Source organism: Centroberyx gerrardi, chromosome 1, assembly GCF_048128805.1.
Source record: "Centroberyx gerrardi isolate f3 chromosome 1, fCenGer3.hap1.cur.20231027, whole genome shotgun sequence".
NCBI classification, from domain to species: Eukaryota; Metazoa; Chordata; class Actinopteri; order Beryciformes; family Berycidae; genus Centroberyx; species Centroberyx gerrardi.
In genome coordinates this window covers 17,980,890-18,003,730 of record NC_135997.1, presented here as the reverse complement: position 1 = coordinate 18,003,730, position 22,841 = coordinate 17,980,890, and the positions used below count along the sequence as shown (strand labels likewise).

At 44.4% G+C, this 22,841-nt stretch overlaps 1 protein-coding gene across 1 annotated transcript in view; it reads right to left on the bottom strand.

The window, feature by feature from the left end:
• Positions 1 to 12,285: 12,285 nt before the first annotated feature.
• def8 (differentially expressed in FDCP 8 homolog) overlaps positions 12,286 to 22,841 on the bottom strand; it is a 150,223-nt gene continuing 139,667 nt past the window's right edge. The window contains exon 12 of the transcript XR_013505057.1: positions 12,286 to 12,295. The gene's annotated coding sequence lies outside the window, so the exon portion shown is untranslated. The remainder of the gene's footprint in view (positions 12,296 to 22,841) is intronic.

The window sequence follows — 22,841 nt, the reverse complement described above, 5'->3', positions numbered from 1 at the left end:
CAAAATCAAATCAGGTTATCTACTTTATAAAGGTTACCTGTGCTGTAAGTATGACGTTTCTGTCTTGTTGTTCTTGAGTTATTGTGTTCACAAGAATGTCTCCACACACACAGACAGAAACACATACAGATGCCACCTTGAAAACATGTACCATGGTGGCGGGAAATAAAAAAAACAATGGAAGTTTTTTAATTGCTGTGCTGATTATGGATTATGTATTGTGATAGATGGCCCACTGCTCATCCACACTGTATATCTGAGCCAACAGGCAGTCCGTCCTGACAGCAGAGCAGTGAAGTCATAGCGAGCATAACTACTGTTAAAACAGCCTATTCATTTATCAGCCTTGTTGTTATTGCGCTGACACAAAAGGTTAGCAGTTCAGATAATGCAATTTATAAGCACAATTAAAAACAATCTAATAGAATAATGCCTGAATGTGTTATGTGTGTTCGTGTGCGTTTGTGTTTGCGTGCATGTGTGGCTATGATGTGCATGCGTGTGTTTGTGTGTGTGTGTGTGTGTGTGTGTGTGTGTGTGTGTGTGTGTGTGTGTGTGTTAAACTGCCACTGCTTGCCTCTCTGTATTTCCCCTGCAGGGATACTGATAGTACTTCAGATAAGCCCCATCTCCATTTACAATCACAGCTCCTGAGATTGAGTCTTTTTTCTCTAATAAGTAAATTACCTCTAATACCCTCTGTGCTGTACTTGGCTGCTCTCAGCCTGCTCAGGCCCTCATGGAAACCAGATGTTACGCCAGCCTGCCAGCACATACATATACTGGCTAATGTATGCTGGAGCAACACACAACCTGCATTCAGAGATGCACAAAGCACATGCGTTCACGTGCGTGCACATGTGCTCTAGGGACTGGATAGGTAGCTGGTCAAAAATAAGCATCACACCATATCATCTCATCTTTCAATCTCTCTTCACCCCAAACTCCACCTTCACCGATTCCATCTTTGCACACCTCCTCTCTCTCACCACCACCTTCCCTCTCTCTCCTCCTCTTTATTTTCCCCTCAGTCATCATTGCTTCTATCCTATCAGTAAGGCGAGCTTTAACCCCACTGGACTAATTTCTTTAACACAATAACAAACACAGATTTTGTATGAGGTGACAGGCCAAATCCGATTGGCTCATGAAGATACATCAATCGATCTTGAAGCATAGCGCCACAAGCTAAGGGCAGACCTCCCGGTGATCAATAGCCCCACCCGGAAGACGTATTTATCCACACTGCTTGTTTGACAGTCCTCAAGAGCTGTGTATCAATAATCCAAACACCGGGAGACTGTTAACTATTGCTAATGATATATCCTTAGTTTACTGATGTATCCATCATTGGCTGATAATAACTTCTGGTTAGCGATTGTATAGACAGTAGAGAGAGAGGGAAAAACTGGTACCATATGTGGGGCTTGAAGTTTGATGAGTGCATGTGTGTTGCGTGTGTGTGTCTTGACTGCGGAGGTGGGATCCGGTTTATGCCATTTGTGTGTTTTGTGTGTTTTGTGTGTGTGTGGGTGTACGAGGGGGTGTTTAGAGGACGCTCACACTCACAGAGAAATCCATGACTGCTGTGCTATATGGAGGAAAAGACAACAAGTGCTGTTTCATACCATGTGGTTCCCAAAAATACCGAGGTATGGACACACACACGCACCCACACCCACACACACACACGCACCCACACCCACACACACACACACACACACACTCACACAAACACACCTACACAGACATAGTGAGAAAGCACGGGCTGACCCTGCGTGTATGCTGTTGCCTGTGACCCATACCTGTTTCTGTGGGTTTTACAGTCAGCTTCACACCGCTGTGTCACGCATCGCCACACCGACGGCCCCCGAACACTGACTCTTTGTACAGCCACAGCCGTGCGTGGGAAGGACCTTCTGCCATGCACCATACTGTCTGCATCTGCGTGTGTGTGTGTGTGTCCGTATGTCTGAACATTTGCATCTGGTTTTCTCTCTCAGTGCACATCCCTATGTCTCTCACACTAACTAAATTACTGATATTAATATTTGTATTGTTTACATTTAATGTTTCTCTATGTTGCTCCGTCTTTGTATATGTGTGTGTCTTTGTAAGTGGTTCTACGTGTGTGTTGTTTTTGTTTGTGTGTATGTATGCATATGTGCACGTGTGTGTGTGTGTGTGTGTGTGTGTGTGTGTGTGTGTGTGTGTGGGACAGTGGTCCATGTACTGCAGCAATGCAGGGCAAATGAGGCCCATCTGGAAACCATTGGCAGGGGCTGAAGCCCTGCAGCTACAAGAGCTTCTGCCCTCCTTATCCTCCTTTCACAGGGCAACGTCTCTCTCTCTCTCTCTCTCTCTCTCTCCCTCAGAGGCACTCTGCACACACAAACTTTTACGCAAGAAATGTAGGCCCAATATAGCTAAACTTTCTGAGGGACACATGCAAGCATATACACAGAGTGACTGACATGAAATAAAACACACACCCACACACACGCATGCATGCACACACACACACACACACACACACACACACACACACACACACTTACATCCCCCTTATTGGCAGCATCTCTTCCATTCTGACCCCAGAGGGAAGTGGTGGACCTGGCTGGAGATGCCTATCGCTGTGGCCCCAGAGACACTGGGCTGATTGTGTGTGTATGTGTGTGCGTGTGTGTGTATGTGTGCGCGGGTGTGTGTGGGTGTGTGGAAGACAGGCTCTGTCCCTGGAGAGAGGTGGATATAGAGGAGCCCTGGGGCCACAGGAAATCCACAGAGACAGACAGACTGAGAGAGTGAAGCCTGTCAGAGAGAATGGAGGAGATTGTGAGAGAGACAGGGGAAAAAGAAAATAGAGGGAAATAGAAGGAGAGAGAGAGAGTATGTGGGCTTGTGTGTAACAGAGAGAGGTTGAGATAGTTAGATAAATCAATAGATAGATCGATCAGAGCCAGTCCCATCGGCACTGGTACATCCATCAACGCGTGCCCTGCTCTCTGTTCTCTGCTCTGTCCCATGGCAGTGATGGACCAGGTCTCCAGTCAAAGGTGAAGCCCTGATGTGGGAGGCTCATGGCCCACAGAATTGTCGATCAGCTTAAACAGCGAGGCCAGCCTCCTGTGGGTCTTAATAGTGTTATAATAGACAGTTGCTGTTGCTGTTGCAGGGTGGCTCCCCGCGCATGAAACCTCACAAAGAAAATCTCAATCTCTTTTGGCCTCGATATGTTGCACTTGTGTGTCCTAACCCCACGCCACACTAACTGCATGTTTTATTTTTGATTGAAACCGACCAGCTCCCGTCATGCGTTTCCCTCCTCCTCCTCTAAATAGCCCTTTGAGTCACTTCCCTGTTCCAGCGTCGCTCTTGTGAATGTGCGTCCATTCAGGAGGCCTGACTCACAGCAGCTTACCGGAGAGCAGGGTGAAGGGGGAAGACTCTCATGACTCAAGGCCTTCTCCTCCGCTCCACTCGCACCCGGCTTTGGCTGTCCGGCCATTTAAATCTATTAAAACTTTATTAGGCAAAGCAGCCGACCCGTGTATGTTTCCCCTAGTGAAAGAGTAGCTTTGTAACAAGGCCCATCCACGGCCCCTCGGCAAAGTCTCGACGGGACACTGTTTCCCCCTCCCTCACCCCTTTCCTCTTGTAGGTTTTTCACTTCGGGGGTCGGCGTGTTGTGATTTCATTCAGGCTTCTCCTGCGGCCTTTAACAGTTCACTTCTACTCACCGTCTAGAACCTCCATGGCCGTGCGCTCTCGTTTTAGAAGACCACCCACACACACGCATTCATCTGCTGTCTTACTCGCTCCCTTCTTCTGTCTCTCTCACATGCACGCAAATACGCACACACACACACACACACACACACACACACACACACACACACACACACACACGCACACACACACACACACACACATACAGCACCGTCCAAACAGAACAATCATCATCCTTACATTTATCATCCATGATAGGGAAAAAAATCACATCCGAAGAAGGGGAAAATCAATGAAAAGGAAACAGAAATGCTGGATCTAACAGGCAGGACAGTGAACTCCATGCAATCCCGTTATTCCCCATCATTCTGCTTCCCTCTGTCCTTCTAACTCCTCCAGAAGTGGATGTGTGTCCTGTCTGTTTCTGTGTTTGATTACCATGACTGTGCTCAGTCTGGAGATCGCTGCCCCGCTGCCCCGCTGCAGACGGTAAGACTCACTGGACTCCATTTGGTTCCTAATCCCTTGGTGCATTATCTGTTTAAATGGCTGGCTCTTCTACCCGCTCCCATCTTCCCCATCCCTCTCTCCTCTGCTCCGGCCCTGGGGCCGCAGTCACCTGGAGGCCTGAATGGAGAGGGGTATTAACTGTGGTATGGCTACCATAGGCTACCAGACCACCAAGACACCAACAGTCTTAATCTTAGTCTTATTTTAAAGGTGTACTTTACAAAAAAGGAAAAAAAAACTTCCTTTCACAAAAACGCTGAATGTACAAAATATTAGGGACACTTACTCTTTTCATGAAGTGCAGGTAAAAGCCATTATCCCTTATTTATTTCCTTCATTAAATCTATACCAATCACAAAGATAAAGAAAAGCAGATGAGTTAGAGAAGGATTTTAAAGCTTTGAGACTATTGAGATGTGGATTGTGCAACAGGAGCTGCAAGTCATTATCAGGAAGGTGTCCAACATGCTAGAACTGTAAACAGCTTTGAACAATTTCATTTTTGTAATGAGAACAAGAGTTTATTACGTTGTATATGTCCCCGAGTGTCAGTGAAGGACAAGGTTGTTTTGTTAATCAAAACCCAGTGAAATGATAAAGGTGAATTACTGATGGGCTCCAAAGCCAATTTGGCATTGGAAATACTGTATATAGTTCTTCATTTTAGTTAGTTAACAGTTTTATTATAGATAATTGAGGGGAGAGATGTAGTAGAGGATAATTAAGGACATACTTTTTTATTTGTGAAATGGAGTCTATCCATCTTTTCAAGCTAACATTAATTACATTACATTGTCATAGGAAATACAACACTGATTTAAGTTAAATGAAAATTTGAATTAAGTGTTTTTTAATAAGATAATAAATGATAATAAAGATAATAAGAAAATATAATAATGCATTATGTATGCCTATTAGTGACTCAAATTTGTAGTTTATCCAACTTTTGTATACCTGATTACAACGGAATATTGAACAATTAATAAGCTTGAATTCACAGTGATGTTCTTTTTTTTAGGATAATAAATAACTCTCAAGGTAGAGAGGCAATATTGTTCAGATGCATCATCAATGAAGTGCTCATTATGGGTGAAAGTGTCCTACATGTGATGATGTGAAATGGGTGAAATGTCCCTTACAGCGGCTCAAAAGGTTATGTGTTCATGATGTCAGGAGAAGTTAGGAGGTTGTTGGACAGTGGGCTAAAGGGAAAAAGTTTTACATCCTGTTACAACACACACACACACACACACACACACACACACACACAGCCACCCACTGAGGGTTTTAGAGCCATGGCAGATATCAGATAGATGGCAGATCCACTAAAGCCCTAAAACTGAGCTAGCAAATTACCATCACCTCCTACAGCCCTTCACATGCATACCCACTCTCTGTCTCTCCCTCCTCTCCGCCTCCTTTCTTTCTGCCTCTCGCTCCGTCTCTCTCATTCTCTCTCTCTTTTTCTCACACTCAAAATAAAGGCTCTCATATTACTTTGTGTAGCTCTTGTGAACGGTTTACAAGACAGTTAAATGTGGAGAAAGCCATGTAACCAAGATAGGAGGAGCAGAAGACACAGTTGAGAGTTTTGCCTTCTCAGTGGCATTGTTTTTACTGGCACTGGGAACCAAAATTTCAACTCATGTTAAAATGGTGCATTGCTGCTGGTGAATAACCCACTCACCCATCAAACATGACTGGAAGATATTCTGCTCAAGTGATCAAAACAAACCTCACTGTCAACGATCAACCATGATAATTATATATAATGTCATTCTTTTTCTTTGCTTTTTCCTTATGGGAATTCGATTTTTGCATAGTGTATGTTAAACATTCACACTATTTTTGTATTATCCCCCAAAATATTAATAAAATATTATATATATGATTCATATATTAATATGATATATTTTCCTGGGTGCACATGTAACTAATGTACCATACTGTTTGTTTTAGTGATTGTAAAAACATAAGCAGTATGTAAAAATATGGGAAACCTGGACAAAATTGCGTCTATCTTGTTATTTTGATCATAGTCAAAATTTTACTTGACAGGAAATGTCTCCATCACTCAACTGTTTTCTTGTGTTATTATTATGACTGTAGACCATTCAGCCGCTTTTCAGCTGCTTTAATTCTGACCTCGGATAGTTAAGCCTATGTTTGTGAACATGGAGATTATTCTAAAGCCAATGAATGGGAGACTGATTTTGCACATTCATAATATTTGTGTGACCTTTTTCACCTGAATGAGATGCATTTCACAGTAAAGCCATCAGGTCTCATAGTGCTATCAGAATACGTGGTCATACTGCTAAATGACATAATGTAATAAATGTAAATGTAAATGTACTCCAGAGGTACTGAGACAATTGCACTTATTAATTTTGCAGAGTGATATTTAGTGGAGCTACACACCAGTATAATAACAGAGAGGGCAAAATAAACTCTTCTTGCTCATTTATGATAATAGAAGGCCATAGTGAATGAATGTAAATAATAATAGACTTAGTCTTATAACATAGCACTACTACTACAAATAATGATAATACTTCTATTACTAATGATAATTGACAATTGACTATTGACTGATCATGATGATGATGATGGTGATTATATTATTATTGTTATTATTAATATTATAATTATTATAGAACAATACACTTCTTTTGGAAATACTAAAATAATCATGATGGTTGAAAAGAAAAATAGAAGAATAGAAAAAAATTAATGAGAGGCACAGCAAAGATGAAAGAAAACTTGTTATAAAAATGTTATAAAATCTGTGTTTTCGGTCTAGGATTAGGATTAGTTTTATTAAATTTGAAAGTCATTAGTTTAGGTTCACTTCATACAAAGTCGAGCTCTCTCTGGGCCTCTCATGTTCTGAGAGCCAGGCATGAACAGACGGTGACACTGGTTCCCACTTAGAGAGATGTTCAACGATTTGCTTCCTGTCTCACTTAGACCTACTAACTTTGTGTGTGTGTGTGTGTGTGTGTGTGTGGGCGTTTGTGTATTTTGCGCACACATATGTGCATGTGTGCATGTGTGCATGTGTGCATGTGTGCGTGTGTGTAGGAGTTTGTACCCGTGTGTGTGTGTGTGTGTGTGTGTGGGTGTGTGGTGTGTGTATGGCCATGCATGTGTGTGTGTGTGTGTGTTTGTGTGTGTGTGTGTGTGCACGCACATGTGTGACTGAGAGAGAAGACAGAGAGAGAGTACCTTGTTAGGTAAACTGTTTGACATTCACGTGGAGGATGTGATAAACAGGAAACAGCGAGACCCCCCGCAGTGTCCCACAGCCACACGCCAGGGTCATACCAAACATCCCCAATATAAACATGTCTGATACATGGACATTTATAGTTATCAAGCCTGTCAAAACATCAAAGCGCAGCACGGACATTGTCTCCTTCCATACGAAAATGTATTTAGTGATTTGAGTCTGAATCACAAACTCTGACAGCAGTATGCTTTCTTACATTTAGCAATGGCAATAAAGAAAATCCAATGTAGCAGATTATTGGTGAAGAGCTTTTAATTATGTATACCTACAGTACCAACACTTAACCGAGCGCTTGGGGTGTGCCCGAGTATCCATGCTTACTATATGTAAATCAACCTATGCAGTACGTACTGAAATCCAGTCTTGTTGTGAATAAGAGCTTGTCACTCCCTGCTCTCCCTACCTGAACCATGAGAAACATTTACATGTTTGCCTCCCAATTCATGAACATTAGCTGTTAGTAGATCAGGGGGCCAGAAAATGTCCTGTAATCATTTTAAGTCTTTTAAGCAGCTTGTTTTACTTCATCATCAACAAGGATAAAAAACATGCAGAAAGGAATAATAGTAATATCATTATGACTTAAAGCACTACCAATGTATAGATTTTTTTCTCAACAATGAGACCTTAGGGCAAAGTCAAAGGGCGAGGCATGAAGGACCTCCTCAGCTCAGAGCCTGTTTCTGTGTGGTACATCACTCTGGCAGTCATGTGGTAAATATTGTGTTTCCTGTCTCCTCCTTAACTGTTTTGGTAATTGGCTTGTGTTAACCCTATGACCTAGTGACTCCAGGCCTAGGCCTGGCCTGTGATTGTGTGTGTGTGTGTGTGTGTGTGTGTATGTATGTGACAGAGGAGAGTGAGAGAGCAAGCGAGTGAATGAGTGAGGGAGTGACCGAGTGAGTGAGTGAGTGAGTGAGAGAGTGAGTGAGTGAGTGAGCGAGTGAGCGAGGGAGAGAGTGAGTGAGTGAGTGAGTGAGTGAGTGAGGGAGTGAGGGAGTGAGGGAGTGAGCGAGTGAGTGAGAGAGTGAGCGAGTGAGTGAGTGAGCGAGCGAGTGAGCGAGGGAGAGAGTGAGTGAGCGAGCGAGAGAGAGAGAGAGAAAGAGAGAAAGAAGGGGGTTGGCACTGAGCTCATGCCTGGACATTGAGGTTGCATGGTAGTGGTGGTTGTCTGTGGCAGTTTGTCTTGCTGCCCTGCTCCCTGATGGCTGCACCAATCCTGGACAGGAGTTCTCCCTCAGCACTGAATGCTGCCGTCTGATTGGCCTGCCAAGCTCAGCTGAATCAAGTTCAATCAACTTCTACCTCCTGACCCTGAACCTGGCCTGGTGGTTAGAGAGAGACTGCCCCATAGCAAAGAGGTCACAGGTTAGAACAGGTTAGTGTCCTGGAGCAAAGACCATGAACTCCTACCTGCTCGCTCACTATGAGTCGAGTCTGGATGAAGAGCGACTTATGGAAGAGTGTCAGCGCTAAATACCGATCTGTAACTCTGAAACCCACACAGCGAAATTCAACTTGGCTCCGAAGCCCCTTGCCTGCAATGATTGGGATTTTCCATGTCATGTACATGAGGAAATAAATTATTGTAACTAAATGCCATGATTACAAGTAAACATCTACTGTGTGGGCATGTGCGTGTGTACATGCAGTTAGTCAGAGCACGGGAAAGCTGGGGGGCTGAAACTGGGGCCAGTTAGTGCTGCTGAGTGGTTGGAGATACAGAACAAATGAGCAATTAGGGAGCTCCTCTGTACCCTTCTTTCGTCCTGGAAGCCTGATTAGATTGGCTGTGACGTGCTAACAGGCAGAGAACTAGCAGAGAACTCTCTCATCTCTCTCCCTGTGTCTCATCCACTCGTTCTCTGTAGCCAAGTTATCTAGTCCTGTGGCCAAAAAAGGCTGGAAAACAAAATCTATCATATGAGGATAGAAATTGATGTTGCTTTTTAGCTCACCAGAAACACTTGGAGAGATCATTTAGGCTAGGAATAATCTAGATTTTGACTCCTGAGAGTCAAGATCCTGAGAACATAACACACACAAACACAAACACAAACACACAATTGATGCTTATTTTGATTTGGACCGTCTGAGTTTTTTTCATGTAATGACAAACTGACAAACCACAGGGATTAGGTGCTGCTGAGATGACAGCGATTTGTTGACATAGACTTGGAAATCTACAATTTAGTGTGGTGGTGATATAGTGGTGGTGATTTCTGTATGTCTGCACGTGTGTGTGTGTGTGTGTGTGTGCGTAAATACAAAGTATGCTCTCACACATTGCATACAGTATTCCCTCTCGGCCAGTGGTGTCCAGCCCTGTGCTGTGGGAGAGTATATGCAGATTCATTTCATTCCAGCCAAACACTACAGCAGCTGATTTCACTGATTAGTTCCTCCTCTCTGGTTGAAGATGTTCTCATCAGTGAAATCAGCTGCTGCAGTGTGTTTGGTTGGAATGAAAACCTGCAGACTCTTCCATGGCACAGGACTGGCCACCACTGGCTTGGAGGGAACATTGGTTGCATATGTATTTTGCATGCATAGGTGTTCGATGAAACAGCGCGGGCCGAGCCAAAATGACATCACAGGGGGCTTGCGGTCCAATCGTGTGCCGTTTCAGTCGGTGTCCAATTAGGCCGCCTTCACTTCCACTCACCCATCCGGCCCTATCACAGTCAGAGGCATGGAAGTCTGTCCAAACACAACATCTCTTTGTTTCCACTGGCACTGGCCATTCAACAGCCCCGGCCGCTCATCAGCTCTGATCTGTAACACACTCTCATTCTGTAAAACTGCTCTAGGATTGTGGCCATGTGTTTGTGTGTAGTGTGTGTCTGTGCAGTGTGTGTGTATTTACAGACAGCACAGCCTTAAGTGGCGTATACATCTGTTATATTTCCATACTGAGTGAGAATAGATTTTTCACAATTGAGAGGGAAATTATGCAAAAGTCTAAAGAAATTGGTGACTTTGAATATTTTTTCCAACCCCCAAAGAATCAACATGCCACGTTATGGCATGAAAATAAAATAAACCATATTTACAGTAGCATCAGATCCTGAATAAGCAGCAATTAACTACCTGCCTCAATGTACTCAATACATTCCTACTCTCTGCACCATGTTGTTCTCAATAAAAGCACAGGAGCTGGACTCGGCCGTTCATTCCACATACTGTGTACTCGAAATGACGCAAACTTCACGGGAAAAACAAAAAGCATTTCACCACAGTTGAAATGATGAGTCATCCTTCCGTGCCAAGCGTTGCCATGGCGGCGAGGAGACAGGCTATTATGGTCTGTCCCTGGAGGACAGGACAGGAGAGATATGAGCGGTATCTGCAGCTCCAGAGTCCATGACCCCAGTGTGTAAACAGTGGCTTGTGTGTTAAGACAGGAGAGGACAGAATGGGACAGGGCTCCGTTCCAGCCAAAAGACGCCACTCTCCCAGCTCTCAGCCTGCTATTAAACATCCTACACTCAGCAGAGAGAGAGAGAGAGGGACAAGAGGGGAGGGAAGGGATGGAGGGAGAGAGAGGGAGAGAGAGAGAGAGAGAGAGAGAGAGAGAGAGAGAGACAGAGAGAGAGGGACAGACAGACAGAGAGACAGAGAGAGAGATAGTTTGGTATTTGTGTGTAAGAAAAAGAAGGGAAGTACGTATGTGAAAGAGAAAGAGAGAGAAATGGAGGGAGGATAAATACATATTTTTGTATGTGTGTCCATGTGTGTATTACTTGCTGGTTTGAAAACAATATAATCATTTTTGGATCATGCTTTGGACAAAAGCGTCTGCTGACGTAATGTAATGTATGTGTATGTGCGTTTGGAGAAACTGAGAGAGACTGGGAGGCCAATGCCACTTCACCATTCTCATGTGTTGTTAGCGTGTGGACAGGGAGAGAAATAGAGAGAGAAAGAAAGAAAGACAGAAAGAAAGAAAGAAAGAAAGAAAGAAAGAAAGAAAGAAAGAAAGAAAGAAAGCAAGAGAGAGAAAAAGAAATATGACTGAGAGAGAGAGAGAGGAGAAAGAGAGAGAGAGAGAGAGAGAGAGAGGCCAGTGCCACTCCACCACTCTCCTGGGTGGTCCCAGTTAGAGGCAGTATAGAAGACAGGCAAACAGGCTGATGTAAACTGTAAACCAGATCTATTCTACAATGGGCCAAAACGCCGCTGGTACTGGCCAAAAAAACAACACAAGCCTACTGCCCTGACATTTAGGGAAGACACAGTGGCAGTGACAGAAAAAAAAAAAACGCCAAGCTAAAGAACAACACAAATGAGATGAGTCACGAAAAGTCCAGAAAGAGGGAAGGAATGAATACAGTTCAGCTGTCCTGGTTGCTGTTCTAATAAACTTCAGATACACAGGTCATACAATACAGTTGCTTCCATAATAACCTGCAAGCTGTTGGCTGAGGAGATCAGGCAGCCACACACACACACACACACACTGAGAGCTGCAACAAGTAGGAAATGACACAATTTGCTTGTGATTCCAACTGTCAAACATGAGGACGTTGACCCCAAGTGAAAGGGAGCAGTGTAATCTCATAGCAATCAACTGTATGCTTAAATGGAGCTGCGGCCCGGCAGTTTACCTTGTCCACAGCAGTATGGAGCGATGTGAAGGTGGGGGTGCTGGCAGGATGGGGGGGGGGGGATGGTGGGGACCAGGGGGACTTAAGGGAAACTGTTCGGTGACAAATAGATCTGGGAACACGCACGTCTGGCTTTCGCTCTGCTCTCTCTGGTACACTGGGAGGAAGGCATCTTGAACTGGCTGGGAGAGACAGGAGAGCGGAGCTGGCTGGCAGGCAAGCAGGCACTCATCATCCCTTACCACAGGAAATTAAAGCAAACAATCAAGACCTTACATCCTGTCCATGAGACCACACTATGCTCTGATCAGGGAAGTTTGTGACTGACTGCGTGTGTGTGTGTGTGTGTGTGAGTGTGTGTGTGTGTGGGGGGGGGGGGGGTGGGGGGGGGGGGGGGGGAGATGAAGCATTGCCAATTAAATTGAGCCAATGTTCTCCTTTCTTCTAAGTCATTTGGGTATCATCACCCTCCACACAAATGGACAGATGAGGAAAATGATATTTCCATATATATATATATGTTTTAGTCTTTAAAAGGGTTACTTCTTTTTGGCTTCATAAACACTTGTAAGGGTGGTATTTTTGTTTTTTTATTATTATTTATTATTACAATATGTTTTATTTTTTTCATTTTAGTGAAGTAGTTCTTGTAACTTGAAGAATTTTACTCATTCCAACATTGCACTACCATAAAATGCTTATTCCAATTCCTCCTTTATTTAATCTTCATTTAGTGTTCAATATACTGTTGACAACTGCAACCTGTGTGACATTTCTATGTCCTTCTTTCCCCGCAGCCTCCATCCGCTCCCCCTTTCCAAATGACCTACAAGAGTTCAGAACTGCTTTCTTACTCTAAGTCATTCCTCATTACTTGCTGGGTTGAAAACAATACACTAATTTTCTAACATGTCGCAGTGTAGCAGAGTTATTTGACAGGAAAGACTAAATCTTTAAAATATATTTATTCTCCAAGAGCCAAGTTTAGTCCTGCTTTCATGTAGTCTCTGTGGCGTGATAGGAAGGATAATGTTTCGCCCGTTCCATATAGGCAGCCACATTTAAACTCCCTTCCTTTTTGTCTGTTCCAGAATCAGTTCTGGGTGGTTTGAAAATAATGTTACAGCACCACAATCCCTGGAAATGTGGATTTATCAATTTTAGGAGCTAAAAATATTTCAAACTCTTAGCATGCATGATGCCTTTGATGATGTAAAGAGGGTAAACTTTAATGGATTAATAGCCATGATGATCCACAAATAGAGAGAATGACCTGGAAATCACTAGCTAGCCCCAATCTGTATGTGAAGACCCTTTATTTGCCAACACTGGAACATTGTCAAATCTCAAAACAACTTAAATGGGACCTGAGAGTACAACTGCTGATGTTTCAGCCAAACTTGCTCAACTTTGTGCTTTTTTCCTCTTCTCATCCTCCTCCTCACCTTCACGTCCTGCCCCCTTAATCCACCTCCTTCCCCTGGCTCTCTATCTCCTCCCTCCCTCCTCCACTCTTCCTCCCCTGCCTCCCCCTCAGGGGTTCTCGGGTTACCCCGCGTCACTGGCCCAGACAAGCTGGGGATTCTTTCAACGAGCAAATTACAGGCAATTAGGAGCCCAAAGGATAACATTTAGTGCGCAGGGGAAGGCCGAAGCAGGAGAGAGGGGTCTGCTGTGGAACACCCAGACCCTCGGCAGAGAGGGGAGAGAAGTGTGTTTGTGTGTGTGTGTGATTGTGTTGTATTGAGGTGTATGTGTGCATGCGTAAGTCCTCCTGACCGCCACACCAGCCCTGAGGGCACGGCAATCACCCTGCCCACGACCCCAAAGCTGGGACACACACACACAAATCCAGCCAGACACACACACAAAAACACACACAGACACATACATTCACATACTACAGAAGAAGAAACAAAATCCTATCCAACTGTAGAGTAGCAAAAGGACAGATACAGTCACAATGGGAGCGCCACACACAAGAGTGTTTAGTGTACCAGTATGGTTAAGTGAACCACAGCAGTATAAACTGAAGCATTCTTCAGGACCTGGGCGGCTTCAAACCAGCATGGCTCTCAGTTCTGTGTGTGTGTGTCTGTACATGTGTGTGTGTGTGTGTGTGTCTGTGTGTGAGTACGCGCTGCCATCATGTATTTACCATTCTGAACCAACTGTGAGAGAAGACTGAGGAGATTAGATCTGAATTGGATGAATAAGGAGGAATGGAAAAATGTATCTCAGCATCTCCGCACGATGGGGTTTGATTTCTCAGAGTATCTCAAATGAGTCCAATTTATGCTGGGAGAGCTTTGTGCTAAATGCACATTTGGTTTGTGTTCTGTTTGAGTGGGGTTCAGAAGGTCAACTTCATCTCACTGATCACTGCTAATAAGATGAAGTTTCATCAAACAATGAGGAGAATATCAGAAAACAACTCCAGATGGTTATTATACCGTATATCAGTCAGGGCTAGGTTGTATATATCTATTAAATCCTCAATGAAACCTTAACAGAAACAAAAATCATGACTTATTTCTAATATGAATAGCAACTCTATATCTCTATACTCTATTTTTCTCTGGGCATGCAATTACTTGACACATATGGACACCACACATATGTTCAACCTGTTCATTTTTTTCTGCTGTGGAATTAGCAAACTCTTACAGCAAATTAGTGTGAACACCCCTCGCTGTAATGAGGTGAGAAGGAGAGAGAGAGAGAGAGAGAGAGAGAGAGAGAGAGGATGAGTGCATAGGAGACGGTGCACTCTACAGCTGTGAACATACCAAGCCTGGAAGAGCCAACATCATAATTCCAGGCCTATCATTGTAATCACAGCTCCATCACAAAATGGATTTTGTCAGGGCACGCCAAGTCCACTAAGAGCTGCTCCAGTTAAACATTAAGCAGCTGGTCTCTCTCTTGCTTTCTCTCTCTCTCTCTCTCTCTCTCTCTCTCTCTCTCGTACACACACACACACGCACACACACGCACATACCCATACACACATACATACAAACACATACAACACAAATATATTAAAAGGATTTGTTTGTGAAGGATAAGAATCTTTTGTAGATAGTGAGCGTACCTGTGTGTGTGTGCATGTTTCGATACATGCATGTGCTTGTGTGTGTGTGTGTGTCTGTGTGTGTATGCGTGTGTGTGTGTGTGTGCGCTTCAAGGTGCAGCCTGGAGCTGGTTTGGATTAGCTCTGTGTCTTGTTCAATCTGACAACAGTGACGTGTGCCCTGGTGGCCTGCACTATTGCAGCAGCGTGAGTGTGTGCATATGTGCCTGCATGCCTGTTTGTGTGTGTGCGTGCTTGAGTGTGTGTGTGTGTGTGTGTGTGTGTGCGCGTGTGTGTGTGTGTGAGAGAGAGTGTGTGTGTGCGCGCCCTTGAGTGTGTTTGTGTGCATATGTGCATTTGTGTATTTGTGTGTGTATGTGTAAGTGTGTATGACAACCCCTTCTTATGCATATGTGTATGTTTGTGCATGTTTGTGTGTGTGTGTGTGTGTGTGTGTGTGTGTGTGTGTGTGTTTGTGTGTGTGTGTGTGTGTGTGTGTGTGTACCTGCCGCCTCGCTGCTGGCTGGGAATGCAGGGAATGCCTCATGGCTCTGACCCCGCCCCTGTCCTGTTTGCCCAGCCCACTCCACAGGGACGGTGATGGGGTGGAAGGGGTGAGGAGGCTGCGGGGGGGTCAGGGTGTGTGTGTGTGGGGGGGGTGGTAGTGACAGTTGAGTAACACTCACCAGAGCCCCGCCGTCCCCTGTCGCAGAGTGGCATCGCCCACCCTCAGTGCCAGAAGGGAGAGTTTATTTTTTTAGCTCCTGCTCTCCCTAGCGCCGGCTACAGAGGACCACCGAGTGCGGGGTCTCTCTCCCTCTGCCCTAAGCCTCTTCTCCCCCGGCCGGAAAGAGATTTATTGGGGGGGGGGGGGGGAGAAAAAAATGAAAGAAAAAAATGCCTGTGACCTCCACTTAGCTAGAAGTAAACATACGGCTGTGGTAGTTTAATCAAAAGTGCACGCTCTTCTCTCACTGTCAGAGCAGCGGGGTTATGGGAGTGCTGTAAACAGGTTGTACTATTGGCTTCTTTAAAGCAACGGATGGGAATGTGGGGATGTCAGGCTGGAGCCTCTAGGATTTTCTCAAGATGTGAAGGAAAATCTCTAAATATAGACAAAATGCAAAAAAACAACGGCGTCGTATCAGTTGTGATATAATGTTCTAAAATTCTGAAGCAATATTGAAAATTGTATTTTACTTGAGGCTGCATGAGGCTGAAATAACTTCCACATTTATGACGTCTGGCGTGAATGGCTAAATTCTGTTTCAAGACTGAATCAAAAGATGAGATATATCAGTTCAAGTTCTTAATTACTCACTGATTACAGCTGTGTACAAAAGGGCAGCTCATCTTTGAGAATATCTCCATCTGAAATCAGATCCAATCTTCCTGCCTGGCAATTAAAACACACACCACTAATAACCTACATCTGTTTGACATCATATTTATTTTACAAGGGGGAAGTCTCTACCACTTGTTTGGCTTGTGCAACCCTGTTCTTTTAGAGCCGTGCTGCGGAGGTTTCTGCTGAGCTGCAGGGTAGATTCAGTTACGTGCCTTCATTTTTATTTATGAAATAGAGTTTACCCTTTTAAGCTCATATAAATCTGTGTGATATAAATTCCTAGTATATACACGGCATGTACCTTTACACTAATTCATATTATAATAAGTAGTATCAGACTGATGTAAGTCAGATGAAAATGTGCGCTTTTCTGGAAAATAAAACATAAATTAACATGATCCTGAAAATATATTTGCTTTTTGTTTACATTGGATTGTGTTGCCTGAAGGAGATCACTGACTAGAATTCATTTTTATTTAGTGCTATCATTGGATATATTGGGCAGCCATTCATCTATGGAGCCTCCTTCTCTTTCATAGTTAGCCAACGGTAAGGCATATAGCAACAGTAGTAGATTTTTATGTAAATTATGCTGTGCTATCTGTTTTACAATAACACTTGTCACTCATATGCAATTTATTCATTGATTATTTCCACCTTTCAAATGGATGTATGGAACTGATGCTACTAATTATTTCAAAAATATATTACACAAATCCAAATGGTTATTTAGAGCTATTTGATATTCCAGTAAAATGTCAAAAACACAGGTGCATAATTATGCTGATACAGTGTGGGAGTGACGTTAGTGTTAAATGCCAGAGATTACACCACTGCGCACAGCACAGCCAATAGTTACACAACCTTCCTCACATATCATTGAATAAGACAGGTTTTCCAACGGGACTATACAGTACACTCTACTCTTTCTCCCTCTCTCTCTCTCTCTCTCTCTCTCTCTCTCTCTCTCCAGAATGTCTATTCCATTCAGTGCACTCCAGTTCAAAAATGAAATATATGAAATAGCTTTCTTTTCACCTATCTCACCTATCTACTGTGTTTTGTACACTGGCCTTCTCTTCACCTCTTCCCTGTCTCCCTGTTTCTCTTCACTTCCTGACATTTTCTTGGTTATGGGTTCGATCATCAGCGCAGAGCGGTGCGGATAGTGAAGCGCTATTGAAGTGATATTTTGGAGAGCGGCACAGTAACAGACTGTGGATACATGCGGCACTGTACACAACCGGTGCTAAACAAACAGGCTCCTGCTCCCCTGGGGAGCCGTGGAGCGCTGACCCGGCCCTGGGACCAGCTCCCCTCACAGGGCAGCGGTTGTGCGTTGCCTGGGCCCGCCCGGCCTTCCTGTCTAGACCAGGGGAGATAGGGTTAATGAAATGCTCAACGCCGTCTGAAAGCTGTCTCAACGCTGTCTGCGGCATCCATCTTCGACTCGTTCCCCCTGAAGCAGACCATCACACCTCGGGAGCTCCACACACATACACACACACACACACACCTTCTTCCGTCCCTCCCCCTCGCTCTCTCTTTCCCCTCTATCCTCCACTCCCTGACTCCTTTTCCTCCACCCTCCATCCTCAACCACTGACTTACACTCACTGTCACTATGGAATTCTGCCTCCCCCCACCCACATCTCTCTCTTTCTCTCTCCCCCTCTCGCTCTCCCTCTCCCTCTTTCCATGGAGAAGCATCGTTTATGAGACAGTCCTAGAATAAATGGTGGTCAACAGTTCAGCATGTTGGCGCGTCCAGCTCTGTAAATATGGATGACTGGACCCAGCCACAGGGAAAATGTGTGAGTGTCTAAAACAGCGGCCGGACGGCTCTGCCAACAGAGCACCTGGACGGTGTTAATCACAGCCTAGCATAAACACTGCCCCGAACGTACGGCGCACACACACGCACGCATACGGGCGTGTACACACACACACACACACACACTCTCTCTTCTCTATATGCGGGGACACATACATGCGCGCACAGAGCCACACAGACACTTGCTGATATAATACACATTGCACCCACGCAGAGACATCCATTATTGCAATTTCCATAAGAGAACAAAAAGCTGCTGAGGTAGAACGCAGACCAGCACAAATCCCACTGCATGTGCATTAATACGAGCAGATTGGAGACTCCAGGCGGCATTTGGAGTCCAGAGGGCAGACATGGGGAGAAGCTGGCCCCATTTCAGGGAAGCTCCATTTTGCGTTCAAACAGCCTGCAGCAGACACATCCTCCATTAGGTAAGAATGCCATTAGCCAGTCTCAGCACCTGAATGCCCACTATAAGGCCCTCAACCAGCGCGACTGTGAAGTGGACAGCAGCGAAAGCACACTGTGCTTAATAGGATGCCATTTCATTTTGTGTCACGTACTTACACATGGTAATGGTCTTTCAATGAATTCTTCATTTAGTCTGTATGGAGTTATGAAGTAGTTTAATTTTCACTCTCTAACCGTTTTTTTGAGTATATGAAATATGAAAGAATCTAAGGGATTCTTAAGGGTAAGACCTGCAATTTTCACATCTAACTGTAGCTCAACAAGTGGGTCCATTTTGTTCCATTGTTTACAAAAAATCTAAATGGATACAAATCATTCACAGTCTTTTAATACACTGCCACATACTGATAGTCCTTGTATCCATTATTCAGCCATAAAAACTGACAGTAAAATCTTCAGTCCAATGAAACAATCATAAACATGGCCAGTAGTCGGGACATCTTGCAAATACAGATAATAATTTTCTACATTTTGTAATTGTCACTATCCTCAAAGAGTGATACTTTGGCACTAAATTTGTACTTGCACGTCAAAATGTTATTTTCTGTCAAATTAAGTTTTTCTTTTTAATATGATGGCCACAAATCAAAGTGCTTGTCTCTATAGCCTGCTAACAGTTAACTACTGAATCTATGGTTTTGCTGTCAGAGACATTCTCCTTCTTGACAAAAGAAGAAATACAGCAGTATTGAGGTTTGTATTATTCAAAACACACACACGCGCACGCGCACACACACACACGCACACACGCACACACAGGGAGAGTAGGGGGGACACTTTTCACTGTGCTCTTTTCGCTACAAACTGATTTGCGGACTAAAACTGTTTAAATCGGCCCCGTGGCACTTGGCCATCCCAGTATTTATCTCTCTGGGACCTGGACTTGGCTATAATGGATCATCTTCACTGTCACTTCACATACAGTCAACCCTGTAATAAGTAAACACACACTGTCACACATCAGCCGATCAGCCAAGACTCTCCATGCTCTCCAGCGGAGGGGGCCCTTGGTCTGGTGTCTCTACCCAGGCTGCGTTGGTGTTTCTCGGGCAGACAGGAGTACAAAGCTGGCCTGGGCGCTCAGAACGACCGTGCTTTATGGCCTAGTGTCTGGGCTGAGATAAACACAGTCAGCATGCCACGAGGATCTTGAGAGTGTGTGTGTGTGTGTGTGTGTGTGTGTGTGTGTATGCTCATCAGTCACAAGCGAAAGACGTATTATCTGTTTAAACTCCCTCAGCGCAGCCAGGCCACACAGCAGGCCTGCTGTCTATTGCATTTTAGCTTTCACAATCTGGCCTCCTCTCATATCTGCAATACTTAACATTTTTTAAAGACCTTGACTTTAAGATTACATTCCGGTATCAAGTGACCAAACTGTAGTTTTGTGACAGTGTGATTGCTGTAGACAAATACATTTTTCAGGCTTTTATTTGCCAAAATGATAGTACTTTTACAGACTGGATATGCTGAATTTTAGAGATATATGATAGGACTACTGATGAATTTCCGGTGAGGATTTACTATATAACATTTGGGCATTTTGGAATAGAACTCTACATATGTGCTTTCCTTTCCTGCCTGTCAAGTTGATCTGTACTGCCATGCTGTATATTTCCCATCAGACTTCCCATCTGACATTCTCTGAATTGTTTGCTTACCCTCCTGTGGGATAAGCCTACAATCTGGCAACCGCAGTGTCCAAGCCTCAACCACAACAGACCAGGTCTCGGTTTCCAGGACAGGGTCTGGGTAGGATGAGGGTGAGTGAAAGATTGAGATTGAGAGAAAGAAAAAATGTAAGACACATTTTTGCATGGACAATCTGGCTAATTGCACAGAACAGTTTACCGGGTAGCCAAACCTCTCTTTATCCTTGCAAACATTACAAAGTTATTAATTATTACCATTTTACACTTTGCTGACAGTAGAAATACCCAAATGTGTTAAAGTCAACTTTTCTAGCATTATGACAGACTGGGGAAAATACAAAATAGATTCAGGTTGAGGTCACCAATGACCCTTAGTTGCAGCTCTATGTACTGTATGTATGTTTTTTTTTGGTTTTTTTTTGCTTTTTTAGGCACTTTGTTCATGCTCTTATCTGGAGAACCTGGGATTGAACCTGTGACCTTTAGTTTACGGGAGGCAGGGTATTGGTCCCACTCACACTGTGGAGCCAGCTGGAGTCTCTTCACTCGCAGCCCATTAGCACTCTGTACATCCAGCTGTGTGTCTGTCAGACAACAGGTCAGGTCCACAACACATTACTACCTCATCCTGCTGCACTTCACAATGGGATCAGCCACACAGGAGGAGAGGGAGAGAAACTACAACCAATATGTCCCTTCACTTCTCTATCCCAGCAAACACACACACACACACACACACACACACACGCACACACACTCGGCGACCTGTGTGGTTGTGAGGCCCAGACCTACCCCATCCACTCACACATTGATTAAGCCTGAGAGTGTTTGGCCATTAGAGCCTGATCTGCCGAAATCAAACCAATATGCGAACTCTGTGATTAGTGTCAAAAGTATTAAAATGCCTTTCACTCAGAAACCAGAGCTTGGTGCATTCCAGTCCCGCTCCCTATATCTCTGGTATGAAATACAAATACTCTACGATGAGGGAGAGAAGCACAGGAGAGACGCAGGGTGGGGGTTATCGAGCAGCTACATTTTTTCCACACTTTTTTTTTTTTTTTGACATTTCGAATTGGGGAGCATGACACAGTGGTGCTCACACACACACACACACACACACACACACACACACACACACACGCAAACACACACAATCAGTTATGAAAATATTTCTCCAACGTCAAACGTCCAGGGGCCACTGAGGCTATGCAATTCTCCCCAGTGGGAGGCAGATCAGAGGAGAAGTCTGCACTCTACCTGCTTCACTGACAGACCTCCCTGAAAACCACTGGCTGCCTTTTCACCTGTAAAGGCAGCGGCGCCGCAAGAATACAAGCCAACAACCCCAGAGGGCGAAGGGCAGCAATACAACAGAGGCTTTCTCCCGGCGCAGACAGGAGCCCCCGACGCTGCACACCAGCCAAAGACATAAATGCCTACTAAACCCCAAAGCCAAGGACAGGAAAGAAGGAGAGACAGTAAGGTTACAGTACAATGGCAGGGGTGATGGAAGGATGGGGAGGTGAGAGGAAGGAGTTTCACCGCACTGCGTGGGTGACGAGGGCACAGAGACGGTACAATGGCATAGTGGGGATGTATATTTACACTAGGGGTGATTTTCTCTGCCCCATCCCCACCTCTGACTCAAGGGCAATGTGCTGACTGGAAACTGCAGGACAGTCACTTTCCATTTCGACTCGACCAGACGTGTCTTTTAACCGTTTGGTTCACGTTAACACTTTCAGAGGGGCTTCTGATCTGAAGTTGAAAGATTTGACGTAGCGCTTTGCCTCTTTAGGAAGCCTTTTCTCGCAAGGCGTAATAATCTAAGCTGATGAGTCATAATCGAGATACGATATCATGCATCTCTCTGAGGGCTGGCTGGCATGAAGGCTGAGGCTGAGCAGGAAGTGAGCGATAGGAACAAATTGTTAAGAGGAAGGAAATGTTTAAGTCCTGGGGATGATAGTGGCTGATTCTCCTCTTATGGAAGTTTGTATTCTACCACACTGACTTCTATGACTTTTGAGGCAGAACAAATATTAGCTGCTGATGTATGAACATGATAGACAGACCATGGCAGTTTCACCAGGCTTCTAGATGTACATCCTTTCGCTGGACTGTCTCCACTGACTCTCCAGTTAGACACAGAGTACACCATTCCTTTGCCTAATTTCAAATCAATTAAGTTTCCTCTTATCCCAATCCCTATCCCCATTCCCAGAGTCAGCACTTTGAACAGAGGGACACACTGGGGTTTGGCCCTGCGCTCAGTTTACACTCTCATTCAGGTAGGTTTGGAACAAGGACCAGAACACCTTA